Here is a 5377-nt window from a genome sequence, read left to right as displayed (position 1 = left end):
ATACACACACATATATATTTACATATCTTTTTATAGCCGGTTGTTCGTGAATCGTCGGAAATTGTTTGAAGTTTAAATGAATTCATGAAAATAGTTCAAAATTTTTGATACACCGAATAACAAACTATGATTAACGTGTCGAAATCATATAAAGATTAGGTTTAAATTTTGTCGAAAATTTCCGGGTTGTTATAGTACCTACCCGTTAAAGAAATTTCGTCCCGAAATTTTAGTTGTTGCCATCAGTCGGCGTTGTTTGTAAACAGGTGAGGATATTTTCGTTTTATTTGGTCTTCACGTTCCCAGGTATACTCGGGGCCTTGCATGAATTTCAACAGATAGAATATTGTTTTGTTTTAAGAGTTTAAATCATATGATCCATAAATTCTACGAAGTGCATTTTATTATTAATGCGGAGGTTATCTAAAAGATTTAACAAGAGTGTCATTGATTAGATTTTCTCAGAAAGAGATGATGATGCTATACAAGCATTTCAATACACATGAAATGTGTTATGAATAATAGTGAGCTTATTTAAACCTTGAGCGTTTATACCACAATATTAGGGTAGACAAAATAGAGAGGAGTTCGTGAAAATCACGGTCATGAAATTTGATAGAGATCGTCATTGTTTACAACAAGAATGATGAATATGAGTTGAAAAATAGAGTTTTATCAACATTGGGTAATATGGATGAAATGATTCGATTACAGGAAGAGTATAAATGAAGCTATCACAAAAGAGTGAAATGAGAGATGTTCGCCTTAACTTTTGACATGGTTAAAGTTGATTTCCGGAATTCAAGGGATTTAAAGAAATCTTCATAATATTTATACGATTTGATTCTCCGGTAATTAAGGAAATTAGGATTTTCTTTAATTAAATGCGGTGAATTGCCTCGATTGCTGTGTCTTGAATTTCGCTATAAATTAGCTTTTTCCGTTTCATTATCTTCACTACTTCTATACTTTCTTTCTCAATTCTTATTCAAAATATTGTTAATATGCTCAATCCCGTTCTTGTTCTTGACCTTATATTGGTTATCGCCACAATCATCCTTCTTTTACAACTCCCACCAGAGGAGTCTATTTACTTCTACTATACTCTTGGATTTATTGTGTTTTTAGTTCTCCCGTGTCTTTATATTGCTATACGCATTGATATACATGGTTTGTAATTTTGGTGTCGTTATCGGGCTTTGTATTTTCCCTTATATGTCGAAGCGTCATGCTTTTGTAAAGCAAGTAATGGTCCAGAATTTGTAGGTATGAAGTTTCAAATGAACTTAATGTTCTAAGAAGGAAGGAACGTAATATCATGATTTGATTTGTTAAATTACCAGAATTACTGAGAATAGAACTATCAAGAATATATGTTCTTGATATGTTCAGAGGTTAAGTAGAATGTAAGAGTCCTGTAACATGGCAACTGATGACTATAAAGTCTATGAATCATCATCTTCCATTAGAAATTTAGCATGACTTACTGTAATATAATCACGTTGGCCTGACGTCATTATATTATACTAACTCATGCTTCAATTCCCAACACTTCTTCAAAACATATATAATTTAAACTTGAATTTTACAGAATATAGAAACTAAAACAGTTTCCATTATGATGTAATAAAAATATCGCAAAGAGATAATTAGTTGCGGAAAAGAATCGTTATGAAGATATCTTCAGAGATATAGAGGATATTTATAATGAAAGATACGATAATATCTTAGAATTTTCTAAGATCAAATGATAATGAGGAAAATTCTTCTGTAAAGATTTAGAATAATCATCTAGATTCTTTGGTTATAGGTTTAGTCCTTGGGATTTGTCCACAGCTTCCTTCATGTTTTGCTCAATCCGTTTTTCAATATCAGATTTTCTCTTGAGCTTTTCCAACACACAATTCTTTATTATCAAGCTTTTGACCTTTAAGACCATCTATAGCTTTTGTTGCTTTATTAGCTTTCATAAGGTTAGCGAATCTGAATATTTGGTTATGGTTCTGAGGTGTTTTCAAAAATTTGGAGTTGAAGTGTTTAAGCGTAAGATGTATCCATCAATGGATCTAACAGTTAAAGAAATGTTGTAAATTTCAAAAGTAATGAATGGTAAGTTCGGTGGTTTGATGTGATAATTTATTACAGAATACGAATGAATATAATTCATGAATGTAGTGATCTTTAGGAAGATAACACCTGCTAAAGCTTTACTTGAATTTTGATATGTCCAAATCAGAATATGCAATTGAATTTGTATAAAAATGGTTGTTCTTTAGTGAACGGATACATATATCTTGTGAATGTAAGTAGGATAGCTACTGATTATTGAATCAGAATTTGAAGAATGTATAATGTAACTTATTAATGTGAGATATAAATATTTCTCGGGTATTACCTACCCGTTAAAATATTTTCACAATTAACAGTTTGTACAAAAGAATTTTTAATTACAATCTTTATGAAGATATACGTACATATATGTTTTCCTTCAGATGTAATCATGGATTTAATGAGTTGATATAATATTAAACTCATTTGATTTATGGTTGAAATGGGAATGAATAATCTCCAAAACTTTAGGGATTACATAATCGTCGGGGAATATTTCTTTAATGAAGTTATGAATCAATACTTCATCGTTCATTGTTATTAATATACCTCGGTATATGATGTTGGTGCTCGTGGAATCCTTTTGAACTTCGCAAGGCATGAATGATGTTTTATAGAAAGTTTCGAGTACATCGAAATTGAAAGTATACAATCAAACATGTATTCAAATAATACACTTGGTTTATTATGAAATGGAATTCATTGAGTTGAAACAGAGATTGTAGTTAACGATGGTTAAGTTATTAACGAAGGATGTACATCATAGCATATTAGTGATATGAATTAACCAAGTAGTACATACTAGTTAAGATTCACACGTAATAGCTTAGTACGAAAAGATTTATTATTGTTCTAAACCATATATATATATATATATATATATATATATATATATATATATATATATATATATAAAGTATACATATATAATTCATCAGGAAGAATGAGTCAATACATCTTAACTCATTATTACTAATATTACTTGGTATCTATGTGTGTATGATGTTGATGTGTGAGGTACCGAGTGTGATGTTGAGGCGTGAGATGGGGATGTTGTTGTTGGTGGTGCTGATGCTGTTGGTGGTGATGCTGATGGTGCTTACAGTGCTTGTGGTGTCGGTGATGTTGGTGGTACTGATGGTACTGCTGGTTATGATGCTGGTGCTGCTTGTGGTACTTGGGTAATAGGTGTGAGCCTAGCTTCCAAATCGTGCACTGTTTCCTCCAGGGTTTCTAATTTACGCTCGAGTCTATGGATTTGTTCTATCCATTCCTCCGTAAGGTTTGTCAATTCTTGATATTTAGTTCGAAGTCTTCTAACTTCTTCTAATAACCCTATTTGGTTAGAATTTGGGAGTAGAGGACGAATACTGTCTTGGGCTACATCGAGTCGACCTTCGAGATGGAAAATCCTTGCGAAAAGAGTGAAAACAGTGTTGCGAACAGGTTCGCCGGTAAGCGGATCGAATACTCTGACGTTTGGTGGTAAGTTTGGCTCGTGATAAGGAGTACCTTCTTCATTTCTCCATAGGGTGAGTATTTCGCGAACCCATCCCCATTTTCTGAAGAAATCACGGTAATTGATCGGTGGGTGTGCTCCTGTCACGCTATCTTCGGAGCTAGAGGAACTTGAGGAATCAGGTGAGAAATCCATATTATGTGTTTGGAATAAGGGTTTCGATATGAGATGGGTGTTGGATACTGATTGATATATTCGTCTCCTTGAATAGTATATATAGCAAAAAGATTTCCGTGAGTTACGGAGGAAATTTAGGAAAAGTGTTAGACAAAGTCTATTGGGATAGATATGATAAGATATGATAAGATATGATGTCTCAATACTCCATTTATGCAATAATGGCAGCATGACGTGTCGAGATAAGAATTGATAAGTATGTAATCAGATAATCTTTTGATTAAAGACTTTCAATTCATAATGTCCTATTCAGGTCTAGGGGCTTGAGCTATAGGATCCTTTAAATCGGTAATCCAAACCCTTCCATTCTAGAGTTTCGTAGACGCCATCCGTCAAGAAAATTCAATGATCAAAATAGCGAGAAAGCAAAGATTTTGAAAGTAATGAATATGAATATTAGAGATTTCAAAAATCATGGATAACATTTCATGTAATACATATGTAATACACAAAACCATGATAGATAACAAAGGAATGTCGAGAATTTAAGAAATCATGGTGTCGCATTTAAATGTGGTGGGGGAATTGGATAGTACTTAGGAGAGTGAGCAGAGTTCTTAGATTGGCTTGGCATTCTAAGGAAGATTAAAGAATTTAATAAGCATAGTTTCTAAGGTATAGTGTAGCATTTAACAATTAAAGGCAACAATTAAAGGCACTATGGTCAAGGAAAGTTGTAGTCCTACATTGCTAAGGTACCTAATTGTATAAGGCATACATAAAATGCAATCCTGGTTCTCTACAACAGTCTACTCTGATACCATTTCTGTCACACCCCCAAAGAGGGCCTGGGGTATTTGTAACTAATTATATCAAATCACAGTTGTATAAACGAGAACGACTCTATATGAGACGTTTTATTGAGTTTTGCAGCGGAAGATAAATAGATTACATTGAATTTAGAGCATTACATGTCGTTAATTGATATGATATGTAATGAAGATTCGAAGCATAGCAAGCAATCATCATCAAAGCAGCAAATATACAGCGGAAGCAATATTTAAGTACCTGAGAATAAACATGCTTAAAAAGTCAACACGAGGTTGAGTGAGTTCATAGGTTTGTCATAAATAATGATTTCAGTAATAGTAATAGATCACAAGATTTAATATAATAAAAGTCGATATATCATGTATATCAAAAGTATGCCATGAGCGTATAATATCAAAACTAAACGATTTTACCCCGTAACAATACATATGTAATTATCGAGATCATTATTATACCACCAATTGACCTGAGATCAACAGTGCGGAACGTTACTCCCAATAGCGTTATTTATAATAATTCCGTTTGCCTCTTCATTATCTAGCAATTAATGATATTACAAAGCAGGGTTTTGCATGTTTCAAATGAACACAATAAAAGTACTCATGTTGGTCGCATAATAGTTTGTACTTGTGTCTATCAGTTATAAAAATAGTACATGTATTCTCAGCCCAAAAATATAGATAAAAAGGGAGCAAATGAAACTCACGATACGATACGATAGTTTGTAGTAAATATGCATAGGATGGCACTGAACAAGTACAGAGTTGACCTCGGATTCACGAACCTATATCAAGTATATAT

The sequence above is a fragment of the Rutidosis leptorrhynchoides genome, chromosome 5 (assembly GCF_046630445.1).
Source record: "Rutidosis leptorrhynchoides isolate AG116_Rl617_1_P2 chromosome 5, CSIRO_AGI_Rlap_v1, whole genome shotgun sequence".
Taxonomy (NCBI): Eukaryota; Viridiplantae; Streptophyta; class Magnoliopsida; order Asterales; family Asteraceae; genus Rutidosis; species Rutidosis leptorrhynchoides.
Note: the sequence above shows the minus strand (reverse complement) of the source record.